At 42.2% G+C, this 17216-nt stretch overlaps 1 protein-coding gene across 2 annotated transcripts in view; it reads left to right on the top strand.

Annotated features, from left to right (window-relative positions):
- Positions 1-2501: 2501 nt before the first annotated feature.
- Positions 2502-17216, top strand: part of PLXNB2 (plexin B2) — a 280669-nt gene continuing 265954 nt past the window's right edge. For both annotated transcript variants that reach the window (XM_089684488.1, XM_089684490.1), the window contains exon 1: positions 2502-2716. The gene's annotated coding sequence lies outside the window, so the exon portion shown is untranslated. The remainder of the gene's footprint in view (positions 2717-17216) is intronic.

Below are 17216 nucleotides of genomic sequence, written 5' to 3' on the forward strand. Positions count from 1 at the left end.
TTATATTATTAAATTAAATTTATTATTTTTATGATTATTTATTAAATTATAATTTATGATTTAGTGTTTCAAATTTTAACATACCCGGGATGTTTACTAGACTCTTGTTCGGACAGATTTCAGTGAGTTATTCCTAAAAATTACAGGCCTACAATAAAAAAAAAACATATTTCCATGCAAAAAAATGGTACCGCTTTCAGCACCAAAAATCTGAAATAATCATAGCGCCAGGGAGGTTAATTGAAAAAGAAACTGAAATATTTTTTTGGGGGGGTGGGGGAATTTATGCTCAGAGGGGATATTGCCTCCTCTAATGCAGGCCATACATGGGTCGAATTTTCTTTCAAAAATCATAAATAAGAATTTTCATTTGAATTTCACACGGTTAGTGAGTGGGCCACAGTATTGGCTGATTTTCGTGTGGCCATTGAATTTGAGGGATCGAGCATGTTGTAAAACGAACAAATTTCTAATCATTAGTGGGAATTGTGAAAGAAATATATTTGAAATGAACATGAGCTGTGACCCGGAAAGAAAAGATGATTCCCAGCCACGAAAATTCTCTTCTGTAGCAACATGAGGGGAAGTTGGAGACTTGGTTGGTTGAATTTCAAAATCAATGGTGGCACCATTGGATTACAAAACGCATGGAATTTCCGATTTTCTAAAGAAAACATGTTCAGAATTTGACCCATGTATAGCCTGCCTAATGTGGGGTGTTACTGGACAGATGAAAACTTAGGAAAAAAAATGCAGCCACCACATCTAACGATTGGAAAGCTGCACTATATTACATTTTTGGCTTTAACCGTTTCCCGACTGCCCTATAGCAAACAACTGCTACAGGGAGGCAAGGCTGTGCAAAATCACATATATATACACACGCGATTTTATATTTCTGCATAGGGGGCAAACACACGCACGTGCTGCCCTACCCGCGCCGCCATTGGTGGCTACAGCTCTTGATCACCGGGTCCCGGCCGGAGATTTCCCGCCGGCACCTGGCGATCGCCGAAAAACACTGACGGGAGAGCTCTGTATGTAAACAAACTATTGAACTAAGTCCTAATTGTAAATCATTATCTTTGGCAAATAATACAATACAGATCTCTCCCCTCAGCACCAGAATGCTGCTTTGTATTGCTCGGCACAGCTGAGCAATACAAACCAGAATGATTACACAGTAAAACACACACAGCGCAGTTTGTAAAAGAGCAAAAATCACACAGTGAACCCTTTGATTGCCCCAGATGTTAACCCCTTCCTGCCCAGTGTCATTAGTACAGTGTCAGTGCTTTTTATTAGCAGTGATCACTGTATTACAGCACAGTGGCTATGTGGTTAGCACTTCTGCCTGGCAGTACTAGGGTTGTTGGTTCAAATCCCAACCATGGCATCACCTGCCTGGAGCTTGCATGTTCTCCCTGTGTCTCCATGGGTTTCCTCCGGGTACTCTGGTTTCCTCTCACACTCCAAAGACATGCTGCTAGGTTAATTGGCTCCTTTCTAAATTGGCCCTTGTATATGAATGTAAGTTAGGGCCCTTAGATTATACAACCCTTGAGGGTTAGGGACTGATGTGAATGTACAATATATGTGTAAAGCGCTGCGTAAATTGATGGCGCTATACAAGTACCTGTAGTATTAGTGTCACTGGGGGTGGCAGTTAGTCAGTTCCCCCCCCAGTGTCAGAATGCCCACCAAAGTCCCTCTATAAGTCGCTGATCGCCGCCGTTACTAGTATAAAAAAATCCCAGTATATATACCACCATTTGTAGACGCTATAACTTTAATGTAAACCAAGTAATGTACACGTATTGGGATTTTTGTTAGCAAAGACATGTCGCAGAATACAATTTGGCCTAAATTTATGAGGAAATTTGATTTTTTTAATTGTTTAATAGCCAAAATGTTTTTTTTTCAAAATTGTTTTTTTTTTGTTTATAGTGCAAAAAATAAAAAAAAACGCACAGGCGATCAAATACCATCAAAATAAACCTCTATTCATGGGGGGAAAAAAGGACGTAAATTTCATTTGGGTGCAGCGTTGCATGACCGCGCAATTGTCAGTTAAAGTAACGCAGTGCAAAAAATGGCCTGGTCAGGAAAGTATGCAAGCAGTTAATAGCTTGTTGCCAATAGCAACCAGAGTGTGTGCTCCCCTCCCCCCCCCCCCCCATACACGGTGTGATTGATGAGCCGACTGATTTGACTATATAAGGGAGCCTATGAGGGGGTAGTCTCCCTCCTTGTAGAAGGGAACCATTCCCCCCCAAGAACAATGGACACTTCGGGAGCCTGCAGCCCTCCACCCCTGGACTCTTCTATTCCATGGCTCCGCCGAGGTGCCTCCAGCAGCCGAGTCCCCGGTATGAGGAGTTCTTGTATGAGGACACAGCCCGGACCGCTCGTCTTTGTCATGGATCCCCCCCACCCTCCACCCCCGATGTGAGCTCCCCGCCCCTCCCATTCCTCCGCACGGCCAGGCTGTAACCCGATCCTGACTGGAAGGCTGGACTCCTCTCTCTCTCTCCCTCTCTCGGTGTTTTTTCTGCTTCCTGTCTGGTATTGTGCTGGAGAGCGGATGTGTGCATCGCCCACAGGTGTGCCTGGCTCTGCTCATTCATCGCACCGGAGCAGCGGGGGCGGGAGACTCCGGTATGGGAGCTGAGGGCTGAACCGGGGACACCGACTGGGGACACTGACGGCAACTTGGGTGAGTGGCACCTGTTGGAGAGGAGAAGGCTCCGGGCTCCGTCCTTCCTAAGTCAGCCCCGGCCGCCTGGGAGCTCTGCTGGACTTTGACATCAACTTAGTGAGAGGTGTGGGGGGAGGGGGCGCTGTCTGCATGGAGGCTGTGGGAGCTGTCTGCATGGAGGCTGTGGGGATCATCACTTCTCCTTCCTGTGGCTTCACCGATCACCTCATACCTGCTACTAGTCTGTGAGATCGTCTCATGCTTCCTCCAATCCATTGTATGGGGCTGACAGTCGGGGCTTCGCTCTTCTGTTCGTTAATATGATGTGCTCCTTTTATTGTGTTCATAATGCTGCAGCAGCCGGGCGTGTTAACCAATCGTTTCCTAGCTTTGGTTTCTTCAGCTAAGCTTTGAAAATGAACACTAGAAGCTGATTGGTTGTTGTGGACAGCTGCTTCGGATTCCACCTGGAACAGCTGGGTTTTCTTTGTGCCTTAGCTTCTTGTTTTGTTTCTACATTTTGTGTTTTTTAGGCTACACTGATAAACGCTGCCCTCCATTTTATCCCCCCCCCCCCGTTTTTATTACGTGTGTGGGGTTCACCCCCAAAAAAAAACACCCCCTTCCTGTAATCAGTCAATTGCCCCTTTCTCTCCCCCCAATACCTGAATCTGGCATACGTGTATATGTATGTCCTCAGACACAGGATTTGGTGTTCCTGGGCTACATTGACAAACCCTTTCTGAACTTAGCATGAATGGTGTGTTCTCTTTTTTTTTTTTTTTTTTTTTTTGCACAAAACTTAATGTGTAATAATTAGTAGCTAATGGCATAAAATTGCCCCCCCCCCCTCATTACCTGCATCTGGCATGTACATCCTGAAACAGGTTTTTGTTCTTTTATTTTTTTGCTACATTGACAAACCTTTTTCTGAACTTATTATGCGTGGTGTTTGTTTTTGTTTACACTCAAACTTCCTGTGTATTGATCAGTAAATAATTGCATTAAGTTGTCTCTTTTCTTCCAACACCCCCCATACCTGTACCTGGCATACATGGATACCTGACCTTAGACACAGGATTTTGTTTAGGCTTCATTGACAAACATTTCTCTGAACTTATTACATCTTTTTTTTTTTTTTTTTTTTTTTTTCTACCACAAAAATCCTGCATAGAGATCAGTAAAATTGCCCCCCCCCCCCCCCCCAATAGCTGCATCTGGCATACATGGATGTTATGTCCTCAGAAGCAGGATTTAGCCCTGGTTCACACTGAATATGACTGAAATTGGACGACTTCACTTGAGTCATACTGATTTGAATGGCTCTGTTGCCAACAGTAGGTTGCAACTTGTCATGCGATGTGAAATGTCTGTGAATGGGGGGCTAAGTGATTTTATGTTTGTTTTTAGGCTACATTCACCAACAATTTACTGAACTTCGTGCATTTTTTTTCCTTCTTACAATACCTGCACCTACATACATGTGTACATCCGTCCTCTGAGCAGGTTTTTAGATTTTCTGTTTTTAGATTTTGTGTTTTTAGGCTAGATCCACAAACCTTGTTACTGAACTTTCTTTATGCATGGGTTTTTTTTTTCTAGCACAAAAGTTTCTGCGGAATGAAAAGTAAATAATTGCGTAACATTGTTCTGTTAAACACCCCCCCCCCATCAGTTCCACCAGAAAAAAGAACAAGCTACATTTTTCTGCACTGCAGTGTACTGGAATGTGGAAAAACACACCAGAACGCATGTCCCTAATTAAAGTAAAGGCTGTAGGTTTCTTACTTTCATGCATTCTATGCAAGAAGGTAAAAAACCTTGTGTGTGCAGTAGCTCCCCCAGCCCCCTCAAAACTTACCTGAGCCTCATTGCGATCCAGCGAATGACAGTCTTGGCTGTTACGGGTCTCTGTCTCCTCATTGGCTGAGACAGGAAGTGGGAGCCATTGGCTCTCACTGCTGTCAGTCACAGCCAGTCAGCCAATGAGGAGAAAGCGGGGGCGAGCCAAGCCACAGCTCCTTGTGTGAATGGAAACACAGAGCAGCTGGTGCCCTCATAGCAAGCTGCTTGCTGTGGGGGCACCCAACACAGGAGGAGCCAGAAGAGTCGGCAGGGAACCCGAGAAGAGGATGAGCCAGGCTACTCTGTGCAAAACCACTGCACACAGTATGTATATGTATGTATGTATGTGTGATTTTGCATTTCGGGTAGGGGGCGCGCGCCCGCCCTACCTGCACCGCCGATCGCGGGTGCCAATAACCGGGTCCCGGCCAGTGATTATCCGCCAGAGCCTGGCAATTTTCGGCAAACACTGACTGGGAGCACGGCTGCAGTGTTTGCCCCCTAGTGAAACACTCCCCTCACACAGTTAACCCTTTGATTGCCTTCAAATGTTAACCCCTTCCTCCCCAGTGCCATTAGTACAGTGTCGTCTTTTTATTTTTATTTTTTATAGCACAAAAAATAAAAAAACACAGGCAATCAAATACCACCGAAATAAAGCTCTTTTCGTGGAGAAAAAAGATGTAAATCTGATTTGGGTGCAGCGTTGCATGACTGCGCAATTGTCAGTTAAAGTAACGTAGCGCCATAACACAAACTGCTTCCTTACCACCCTATAGCAGAAATACTGCTACAGGGTGGCACTGTGTGTGTGTGTGTGTGTGTGTGTGTGTGTGTGTGTGATTCGCACTCCCATGGTTTTCACGCCCCTCTAAGGATAGCGTCAGATTGCCCGTCAGTACATCAGTCCTCACATTTAACCTCCTTGATTGCCAGGAACATGCTCCTACACAATAAACCTCCATTGCTAGTTGTGTCTGAACGGATCAATATATTTGATCAGATCAGCACTATGCCAGCGTTCACTTTAGTATAGCGTCCCCAAGCACCCTCATGTTTGGTATCTATTTTGCATACCATCATCTTTTATATTTTGCCAATATATTGTTTATGCAATAAAAGTAAAAAAAGTGTATTTAAAAAAAAAAAAAAATTGAGTTTGAAATGTCGCTGCACAAGTACTATGTACCATAAAAAATTGCAGCACCCGCCATTATATTCACTAGGGTGTTTGCTTTAAAAAATATGTAATATTTGGGGGTTCAAATTAATTTCCTAGCAAAAAATACTGATTTGTTTTCATGTGCCTGCGTGGGTTTCCTCCGGGTACTCCGGTTTCCCCCGACACTCTAAATACATGCTGGTAGGTTAATTGGATCCTGTATAAATTGGCCCTAGTATGTGTATGTATGATTGTACACCCCTTGAGGGTTAGGGACTGATGTGAATGTACAATATATATGTAAAGCGCTGCGTAAATTGACGGCGCTATAGAAGTACCTGAAATAAATAAATGTGAACAAAGTGTCAGAAAAGGCTTGGTCTTCAGGTGGTTAGAAGAGTGAGTGATGTGTAGCATAAACCTCTAATGCTGGGCATAAAATGCCCCCACCCCCCAAATTACCCCTTTTTGGAAAGTAGACACCCCAAACTATTTGCTGAGAGGCATGTTGAATCAATAGAAGAATTTTTTTTTTTTTTTTATCACAAGTTTTTGGAAAATTAAAAAAATTTTTTTTTTTACACAAAATTGTCACTTAAATGATTTATTGCTCACACATGCCATGGAAAGTAGACACCTTGACCCCTTTTTGGAAAGTAGACACCCCAAGGAATTTGATAAGAAGCATGGTGAGTATTTTGCAGATCTCGTTGGTGGTTGTTGTTTTCCAAGTTTTTGGAATGAAAAGGAGAAAAAATTTTTTTTCTTTTCTTTGTTTATATTTTAAAACCTTGTGACATTCTCACCATGCCTCCTTTTTAAATTCCTTTGGGTGTCTACTTTCCAAAAAGGGGTCATTTGGGGGGGGGGGGGTATGGTGCTATCCTGGCATTCCAGGGCCTTTGAAACTGAGATGGGTAGTGAGGAAGTGAAATGAGGAAGTTATGCACCTTCAGGCTTTCAAAGTGGTCATTGGATTTCAGGCTCCTAAAAGTCTCACATGTGGTATCCCCATACCCAGTAGAAGTAGTAGAATGTATTTTGGGGTGTAACTTCACATGTACCCATGGCTTGTGTGAGAAATATATCATTTAAATTACAACTTTGTGCAAAAAAAAAGTTTTTGTCATTTTCCAGAAACTTGGGAAAAAAAAAAAATCTTCCATGGACTCAATATGCCTCTTAGCAGATAGCTTAGTATGTCTACTTTCCGAAAAAGGGTTATTTGGGGGTGTTTGTACTATCCTGGTATTTTAGCACCTCAGGAAATGTGATGGGCCGTCAGAAAGTAAAAGCTGTGTAAATTCTATTATCTATACCATAGTTTGTAGATGCTATAACTGTCACACAAAGCAATCAATATACACTTTATTAGGATTTTTTTAACCAAAAACGTAGCAGAATACGTTTTGGGCTAAATTTATGATGACCTTTTTAGTTTTGGATATTTTTTATGACCGAAATGAGAAAATAGGCTTTTTCAAACTTTTTTTTGTTTATAGCGCCAAAAATAAAGTGCACAGGTGATCAAATACCACCAAAAGAAAGCTCTAATTGTCTAATAAAGGACATACATTTCATTTATGTACCGTTTTGCATGACAGTGCAATTGTCAGTTAAACTAGCACAGCGCTGTATAGCAAAAAAAATGGCGTAAATTGCAGTATCTATACCATAGTTTGTACATGCTATAACTTTCACACAAAGCAATCAATATACACTTATTGGGATTTTTTTTTTTTAACCAAAAACATGTAACAGAATACACTTTGGCCTAAATTTCTAACTAACTTTGCATTTTACTATATTACTATATCAGTTTTTTTTTTGTTTATAGCACGAAAAATAAGTGCACAGGTGATCAAATACCACCAAAGAAAGCTCTATTTTTGTGTGGATAAAAAGGACTTACATTTTGTTTTGGTACAGCATTGTATGACCGCACAATTATCAGCTTAATTAGTGCAGTGCCGAGTAGCCAAAAAGAGGCCTGGTCATTAAGGGTGGTCATTAAGGGGGGTAAATCCTCTGGAGGGCAAGTAGTTTAAAAAAAATAAAACTTGTAAAGGCATTTTTATGGCTGTTTGAGTGAAGCCTTATTTCTTTTATTTTGGTTTGTTTTTATATTTTTATAGTTTTGTTTTTATTTCTGAGACGTTCCCACTCCCAGGAGCTGTAAAACAACAAACTTTATTTGGAATGTCTCATCCTTTCCATTATCTAGAAGACCTGGGAGTATATTACAGCAAGGGGGAGACAAGATAAAGTAACCCCTGGAGGTCAGGGCAGGCTTTGTGCTCTTTGATCAGCATTCTGAATGGGATAAACCTTGATTTAGTTTATTTCATTATGGAAGGAGTGTGTTCTGTGTTGGGGGATGGAAACCTCTGGCTGACTTGTTGAATTAAGACTTGCTGGGTCTTGTTTGCTGGCTGTTACAGTAGCCAATCCCTGCCCCCCCTTTGCACACACACACACACCTTCTGAGCTGGGAAGTTTTCTGAACACAGCTGTAAATAGTTTGTAATGTAATTATTTACTTGTAAATCCTCTCCTTTCATCCGAGGACAGTATCGGTGAGCAGCTGGCACTTCAGAGAAATTGTAACTTTTCTTGTATTTTACAGAAATGGTACATTTTGTTTCTGTAAGAGATGGTTGTCTGTTAGAATTGACCCTATTGCTGGATGATCCTAGGGTCTCATGTAATCACCTGTGTGATTATGTTTATAGAACTTCAGTAAACTCCTATGAATGGAAGGCATGATTTTATTTGATCTAAGGCCTCATGTACACATGAACTCACCTTGTTAAACTATCCTGGCAGCAGAAAACCGCTAAACGGGGTAAACACTGTACTGCATTTAGCTACGTTTTACCACTTAGGCATGTATTCATTTGATTGACCAGAGTATTTTCCATGGACATGGGTAAATGCCCAAGCGCTTTTTTGCCAAAACATTCCTCTCCTGACCCTAAACTCTAGTAAAAGCCTATGTGTACATGGACATATAGGCTTTTATTGAGTTGAGTTCAGGGGCTTTGGCAAAAAAAAGCCAAAAGCTCCTAAACTCACGTTTTGGAGCAGCAGTGTACATGGGGCCTTAGTTCACTTTTAACTGCTCTAAGGACCGCCCTATAGTAGATATACTGCTACAGGGCGGCACCTGTACACAGAATCGTGTGTGTATATTGTGTGTCATTCTGCATTTCCAGGTAGGGGGCACGCGTGAGCCGCACACCCTACCCACGCCACCATTTGTGGCTGCAGATGTCAATAACCGGGTCCTGGGCCGATAAGTACCCACGGGCGCCCGGTCATTACTGAGCTTCTCCGATGAGGAGGAATATTTTTTTGTTTGCAAACAATCTTCCTCCCTGTCAGTCGAGCACACTGCTCAGGATGGCTGTGCACAGTATAGCCGTCCCGATCAGTGTGCTTACAGTGAAGCACACACCCCCACCCCCTAGCAAACCACTCCCAGTGCAGTTAACCCTTTGATCGCCCTTCACATTAACCCCTTCCTGCCCAGTGTCAGTGACACCAAGTTAGTTTCCCCCCCCCAGTGTCAGTATGTCTGCCGCAGTCCCGGTTAAGTCTCTGATCACCAGCATTAATAGTAGAAAATATATCCCATTATCTATACTGCCATTTGTAAATGCTATAACTTTCATGTAAACCAATTGACACGTATTGGGATTATTTTTTTTTTTTTTTTTTTTTATCTAATGCTTTACATTGAAGAGGAGAGATGTGGGGTCTTTTTGACCCCAGATCTCTCTATAAAGACCTGTCACTAATTTCTATCACAAGGGATGCATGCATTTCTTGTGATTTAAAAAAATGTTTAATCGCTTTTATTCTTAAGAGACAGTGCAACCCCCCATTAAATAAATAATAAAAAAAAGCTTCAAGTACTCCTGTCCACCCCTGCTCGCACATAGTGGTGAACGCAGATGTAGGCCATGCCCACATATGTAGATGATGTTCAAACCACACGTGAGGTATTGCCACGAATGTCAGAGCAAGAACAATAATTCTCGCACTAGACCTCCTCTGTAACTTTACACTGCTAACCTGTAGACCTTTTTAAAGCCTCACCCATGGAGATTTTTATGTACTGCAGTTTCACGCCATACCACGAGCGTGCACAATTTTAAAGCGTGACATATTTGGTATCTATTTACTTGCTGTATCATCCTCTTTCATATTTTACAAAAAAATTGGGGGTATATATTTTTATTTTTTTTTTTTTTTTTTTTTCCCAAAAAATATATATTCATTTTTAAAAACTGTACATTTGGTTTTCGGCCAAGTGCATTTTGAATTTTTGGTTTCGGCACCAGAATTTTCATTTCGGTGCACCACTAGCTTATAGTGCAAAAAATTAAAATGCACAGGCGATCAAATACCACCGGAAGAAAGCTTTTTGTGGGGGGAAAAAAGGACATACATTTAATTTGGGTGCAGCGTTGCATGACCACACAATTGTCAAAGTAACGTATCGACGTAATGCAAAAATGGCCTGGTCATGAAGGGGGGTAAAGCCTCAGGAGGGCAAGTGGTTAAACTATTGCATTGTGGGTACACAGTGCTAATGCGTGTTACCGCTGCGTGAGGCTGTGGTCCCATTCAGAATGAATGGCACTCCAACACGCCTTGCTGTTAAACTAATGTACATTATCGTGAGGTGTGCTGTAAAAAAAGTGCAGGTCTGAATTTTTTATTTATTTATTTTTTTCTACAGCCCACCTACATCTGAAAGCACGCATGCTTATACCTCTGTGGTTAGGTGTAAATCTAGCCTTTTTATAAGAAGTGCGGGATTAAAAAAAAAAAAATGCTGTTCTAGATGGATGCAGCATCGATTTCCCCGCCAGCTCTACACCCAAGAACTAAGCGATCCAAGACCACTGATCGATCAGTTCTCTGGTCTGCTCTGAGCACAGAATGGTGGCTGTCATTCACTGGCTGTCTGCCCTTCCCTTTCATCTCTGTGGAAAAGGCAGGAGTGGCTGGCTTGGGCTCCTTGCAACACGCTGAGAGGCTGAGCCAGCTGCCGGTCAGGCATCTGGGTGGATCTCGACTTTGTTGGGATCCCTGCAGAGCCTGGACTGGCTCTGTTGTCAGTCGACAACAGACTTTAGCCCACTGTCAGCTGAATCTGGGTCACAGGAGTGCTGAACTAAGGTCACTCCTGTAACCTACTAGAGAAGTATGGTCAAAAGATCCACCTAACGCATATGAGCGGTGGCAAAACCGCATGGGTTTTAATGCTCACACCACAAATATGCATCAATGTGTGGCATTGGTTTCTGTGCTAAGAGTGCACTCAGTACGAGCACAGAGACTAAACTGTCAGACAGCTCTTGGTATACTAATGATTTGAGAACTGGCAGAACCAACCTCCAGTCGTGACCCCTGTGACAGCCAATTACAGTGGTCTCGTGGCTAGGCAGATCTTTCTGCCCCCTGGGCATACGAGCCCAGAAAAATGGATACCAGTGCAGGTGGGAAGGGGTTAAATAAACCAAACACATTAGACAAGTGTGATTATAGGCTAAATTTTAAATGTGCGTGTGATTTATAACCTCAAGGGCACCCACAGCTTGAATTTCAGCTAATTCGGCATAAATTTCCAAAGACCACTGTAATATTCCACATGCACTATTCGTTTCATGGGCTTGTGTAGATGGGCTTTTTAGAAACATTAGTCTTCTCTACTGACTGGTGCAGTGTAGAAGTTCCTTTTAGGCTGGATCCACATCCTCATGTTGCAGTGACGCACATTACAACACATAAACTCTGCCGTTTGCTTTGAATGGCTCCCTAATGAACATCAACAACACAATGGACCTAAGTGTTGGTGCTGAGACAAAAAAGGCATGTGGGTTAAAAAGTCGGTTCGCAGCCCATTCAAAGTGAATATGTTGCCTTGTCACAAAGTCCAATAATGTGTGACATACAGCTCTGTTCTTTAATAACAAACTTGGTATACTTACCTGCTCTGTGCAGTGGTTGGGCACAGAACAGCCCCGATCCTCCTCTGCCAGCGCTCGAGGCTCCTCCTCTTTGTAAAGCTGTTTTCCATGCAGGCTCTCTCTCGAGCTGCCCTGTCTGGATGTCTCGGACCCTGCCCCCGCTCCTTTGTCACAGCAGTAAGAGCCACTGCTCTCCTGCACATCATTGGATCGGGCTTTGGTAAGAATGAGGAGGAGGGGGACTCTGCAGCACAGAAGGGTTTTTTTTTTTTTTTTTTTCCAATACTTAAAACAATACTTTCATCATTTATCACATAATAAATACAATCCATTCTCCCACATTCCTCACACATTCCCACATTCTGCCCAACTCTTTCATACTTTCCTGTACATAACTATATCTCTTCTTTAATCCTTTCCGCCTATACATTTCTTGATCTTCAATTCTTACCTCAATCCGACTGGGGCTCCTACCGCTTCCAGATTTTTTTTAATTTTTTTTTTTTAGATGTCTTAAAATCATACCAACTGACCCATTCCTTTCTAAACGTTTCCATTTTATCTTCATCTATATGAACTAGCTCTTCCATCTTATTTATCTTACAGTCAGCTCTATCAATCCAATCCCCCAATGTTGGGGGCTCCTGTACCTGCCTGAATTTGGGGATAAGTCCCTTGGCTGCACTAATTTAAATGATATAATATACTGTTTTTGTATTGTTTCAATGGTATTTCTGACCCATAGGAAAGACAACCCCATGGCTTTCTGCATAATGATCCCCAGTATTTCTCATATGACTTGTATAGTATTCTGCCAAAACCTCTGTATTTTGGGACAGTCCCACCATATATGTGCCATAGATCCCATTAATCCACATCCCCTCCAACACAACAGTGATACCTCTTTGCTGTCTATGTGCCACACTCTGTGTAAAATACTGTCTGGTTAAACGTTTATTATTAATTTCAACCGTGCTCATATTAATTGCCCCATGCATCAATTTATACATTTTATTTTTCTGCTGTTCACTTAATTTTAATTCCCAGCTCCCTTTCCCATTTCTCTAAAAACAGTGGGGGCCCCACTCCCATCAATTCAATAAGGGTCACAGAAGGTTTTTTTAATATAATACATAAAAGGCTTTAGAACCACTTTAGGGTTCATTGGACTTGATCTGACAGCGCACCCACCACGTACATGGGCTGTAGATAAGAGAGGAAGATGTCAGTGATGAGGACAGGCACTTTTAGTTTAGCAGCCTCTGTTACCAATGTCTGTGTACTGGGTGGGTATAGTGCTTCCTAGTATTCTGTGGACCCTATAGACCAGGGGTAGGCAACCTTTTAAAGAGGTGGAGATCTACTCGAACAACATGGGAGAAGTCAAAGATCACTGGGCACAGTGTCACCACCTCACACCGATTTAAACCTTTAATTGCAGTACTATCAGTTGCATGCATTGCACAGCAATCAAGGGTTTAAATCCGGTATTGATGAGGCAAAGTATTGCATCTTCACCCCCTTTCAAACACACTTTGGACTCTTTACAAAGGAGCAATATTTTCTGCTGCACTTGTGAATGGGCCCTTGGTTGCATCTGTCAGCTGCACTCTTAGGGCTCGTTAACATGTAAAGTTGCGGATGGTAAAACCCTGTGGTGGAGTCATGGTTTTATCGCCCCCAATTCCTATCCCCATTAGCTGTTGAGGCAGCAGCCAAAGGTATACACATGCTGCAGCAGGTCCACAAAACGTGTACCGTGCCAGTTATCAACGGCCTTATAATCAGCTTAAGCCTCCATGCACACTAGCTTATTTTTAAGTTCTAAGCAGCTAGTTAGGCTTTTTTTTTTTTTTTTTTTCTTCCCACACATTCCCCCCGAAGTAAATGGTGTTCTATGTGCCCATGCACACTATTGTAAGCTAGGAGTGTTTTTAAAGCTTCAGCGTCTAGGGGCATAAAAAAAGACTTGTTTTGGGGAGCAATGTGCCAGCAGAAAAAGATGCTCCTACGGTGTTTTTTTTTTTTTTTCCCCCTACGTGTACTGTAAAAACGCTAATGCTCCTAAAATGCTATTACCAGCTTCTTTTTTTTTTTTTTTTCCCTTTTTTTATCTAGCATTTTTTTGAGAAAAGAAGAAAAACAGAGTGTGCATGGAGCCTTATTTTGTGTAACTTTGGGTGTCCCATGTTGAACTAGACTATCATCTTACCATAGGAAAGGCATCTAATGTCTGGAGTGGTGTTTGTGAGCACTAAAATGAAGGCAGTAGACGGTAACCTTTTATCATTTAATATGGACCACTAACAAAGTGACTGGTGGTGAATGATAACCTTGGCTGATAGTTCCTAGCAGCTCTGCTTTCAATTTGTTTAAATGTTCCATTGAAACAAGTAGAATTTTTAGATAAGCTGCTTTTTGTCAGTCACATCTTCCAGCAATCAAGAATTAGACTTTATCATTCTGATTCAATTATGGACATAATGGCTTAACTGTAATTGTATGGTCATCATATTGAGCAGGCTGTGATTATGGTGAGGCCATGCACTTTTCACAAGGTTTGGGGATCTGTAGTGGTAATTGCAAAGTGTATGGAATACAGTGCATGTAAGCTCAGGATAAAGCAGCCTACAGGCATTTGTTGGTGGGCAGCTGGCCATTTGTGCACGAATTCACTGCTAAATGAAGTTTCTTATGACTGACTGCTATATACAGTCAATTTTATCTATGAAGAAGCTGAGGGATCACACTGCAGATATCCTCGGTGCCGGTCTGTCTTGGGGTAAAACAATGGTGATTAACTAAGCCATAAAATTAACCCTGTCAATTGCTTGTCCCTCAAGAATTCTTGGGCAGAGGATATCTCCCATAGCTGTGGAGGACATACAGATGTTCTTGATCCAATTGTAAACATTGTCTTGCATTTGGAGACACTTTTTTAGATGACCATAGAATGGTCTATTGCCAGTTTGTATTTCATTAAATCGGTGCAGTCTGTTAGGCAGTAATGCAAGGTGCCATCCTTGTTCACAACTACTTAAAGCATATGCCAACCCACCATTTCATATTCCTTATATGTGCTTGCTGTATTGTATCCTGTTCTTTGTGTGAAATCCCTGGTGTTCCTGCCAGTCCCTGTTTTCTTATTAAAAACTAACCACACGAAGCACAAGAGCACAGCACGGTCGGTTCTCTAGAGCTGTGCTGAGAACTCAGGCTGCTCTCCAGTGATCAGACTTGTCCTGACAACCTCCCATCCCCACTCCTGCATATCCATTCACTGGGAAGATCGGTATGCTGCTGGTACTGCGGTTTCTGCTCCCCCAGCTTTCATGAGGGAATATGGTCACTTAAAAAAAAAAAAAAAAAAAAAAAAAAAAAACCCCGCAAAACATTCATTCTAAATACATTTTTCATCTATATGCAATATTTTTGCCTTTTTTCATTTCATGGGTTGTTTTACAAGGTGAGGGTTTACAATCAATTTCATCATCAAAGAATGAGATCTACAGAAAATCAAATTGGCAGCCCATTTCTTTTGTAAGAAAAATGTATGGGGAGGTATTTTCCCACCTTTGCAGTAGTGCAGACCCCCTCCCTGCTGGCAGTGGGACAAGTGTGTTACTTCTCCTTCCCTTCATAAAAAAGGGGTCCAATTATAGGCACCTTCCAGAAGTATGGAGCATTGCTTGTGATGTGATACATTGGGGTCTGTTAATTGTTTTTTCATACAAGATTCACACAATTTTCACCCAGGAGTTGCACTTTTCCAATTTGTGCATGTTGAGTGAAAGCTATGTACAAAACTTCTAGTTGGACAACTTAACGTCTTCTGACAGTTGAGATGCTCAATTTCACCCTCTGGTACAGAGGAAATGTCCTGAAAATTGTAAGCAATGCTCAGATTTGATGAAAATGGATTTTTTTAATAGAGCTGTCCATGGCCAGTGTGAGAAGTGCAATTGTATGCAACCTTCCTTTTTGTATTTACTTGAAAAATGCTAAATGTCTTACTTGGCAACATTTTGGCTCTCATTTAAGTGCTGCTTATATTCATGCATTTGTCCTCTAGAACAAATTCTGCTCTTCTTGTCTGTATTTCTGTATGGTTGACTCCCATTGTGTAACTAATAAGAGATGGTAACACTTTGTTCTGTGGTGTGAAATCAATCTGCGTTGCAGACAGTGCCTGGCGGATCATGGGGAGTGTTACACATGAAAAAAAGAAATGCTGTTTTCTACGGATTTAGAGCTTGGTTAGAGTGCATTTGATTTGTTATTTAGCTGTTGTGTTGATTTTAAAGTACAAGTTCAGCCTTGAAGCTCAGAAAATGAGCAAAACATTGATTTATTGTGTTGTGCTAATACATTTAGCAAAAAGACACCTGTCAGGATATAATCATATGGGAGCGGCCGTTGCTGACTTGGCTTCTGAAGGTGTACGTTTCAGAAAGGTCATCCTTCCTTTAACTAATTGGTGAGTTGTTGACCTGTAAAGAGCATGTATGTAATACATGTGTGTTAAACACCAGGTCCATGGGCCCAGTCTTGAACCTTTCCTGCAGCTTAAGCACCACCCTCATCTCCGCCCCCACCTTTATCTGCAATTGGCAGCAGAGAGGACAGAGCTCATCTGCCAGATCCTGCTCTTCTCCGTATAGTCAGAGATGCTCGTTTCTGCCTCTGTCTCATCGTTTGGCAGCAATGGATAGGACAGAAGTCCTCCTCCTACAGATCATGTGCAGCTGCAGCACCCCCTCATTTCTGCCTTCCCTTGTCTGCATGCAGCTGACTCCAGCCCTCCTCTGTAATCCTGCACTTTCTGATCCCCAGTACAAGCTACAGAGGGATGCACTGTGATGTAAGGCAGGGTGGGGGACTCTTCACGGTGGGATTCTCTGTTCTTACAGATAAAACTGGCTCTTTGAAGGCAGACATAATGCTGATGTGTTCTTTGATGAAATTGAGTTTGACTCCCCTGTATATAATATGCTGGTTCTAGGTCAAAGCCAGATGAAGATGCCTGCTGCCTATGCTGTTAGGACACCACTTCATTCACTATATATCCCCAACTGGAAAACAATTGCTTCAAGCATTGTTGATCTGCTTGGTTCCCCGTACCACACAATAGGTCTTACTGTAGACCTCCATGTAACTCCAAGACACAGCAGGGATGTAGAGGTCAGAGGGAGCAGCCAGAATCCAAGGATGCTTCATGTATCTTAGCTATTGTTCAATCCTCCACTCCCACCAACAGCAGCCATACCTTGACCTATAGGTGAAGGCTTGAAAGTAAGTTTAAAACTTACTTTGAGATAAGTGCATAGGCTGCCATTAATGCCCTTGTTCTAAAAATCTTAAAGTAGAAGTCTGGTCTAAATTTATCTAATCCTAAACCTGCTCCCACCCCATAGAGGAAAGATGTGTATACTTATCCTCAGGGTGGTCTTGTCCCATGATCAGCTCCCAGCAGGTAAAGGGACAACCAACAGATGCCCTTTGTAAGCCTATGGGTGATGTCACCTTCCAG

The sequence above is a fragment of the Staurois parvus genome, unplaced genomic scaffold (assembly GCF_062004578.1).
Source record: "Staurois parvus isolate SC_StPar_1 unplaced genomic scaffold, SC_StPar_1.0 ptg000019l, whole genome shotgun sequence".
NCBI classification, from domain to species: domain Eukaryota; kingdom Metazoa; phylum Chordata; class Amphibia; order Anura; family Ranidae; genus Staurois; species Staurois parvus.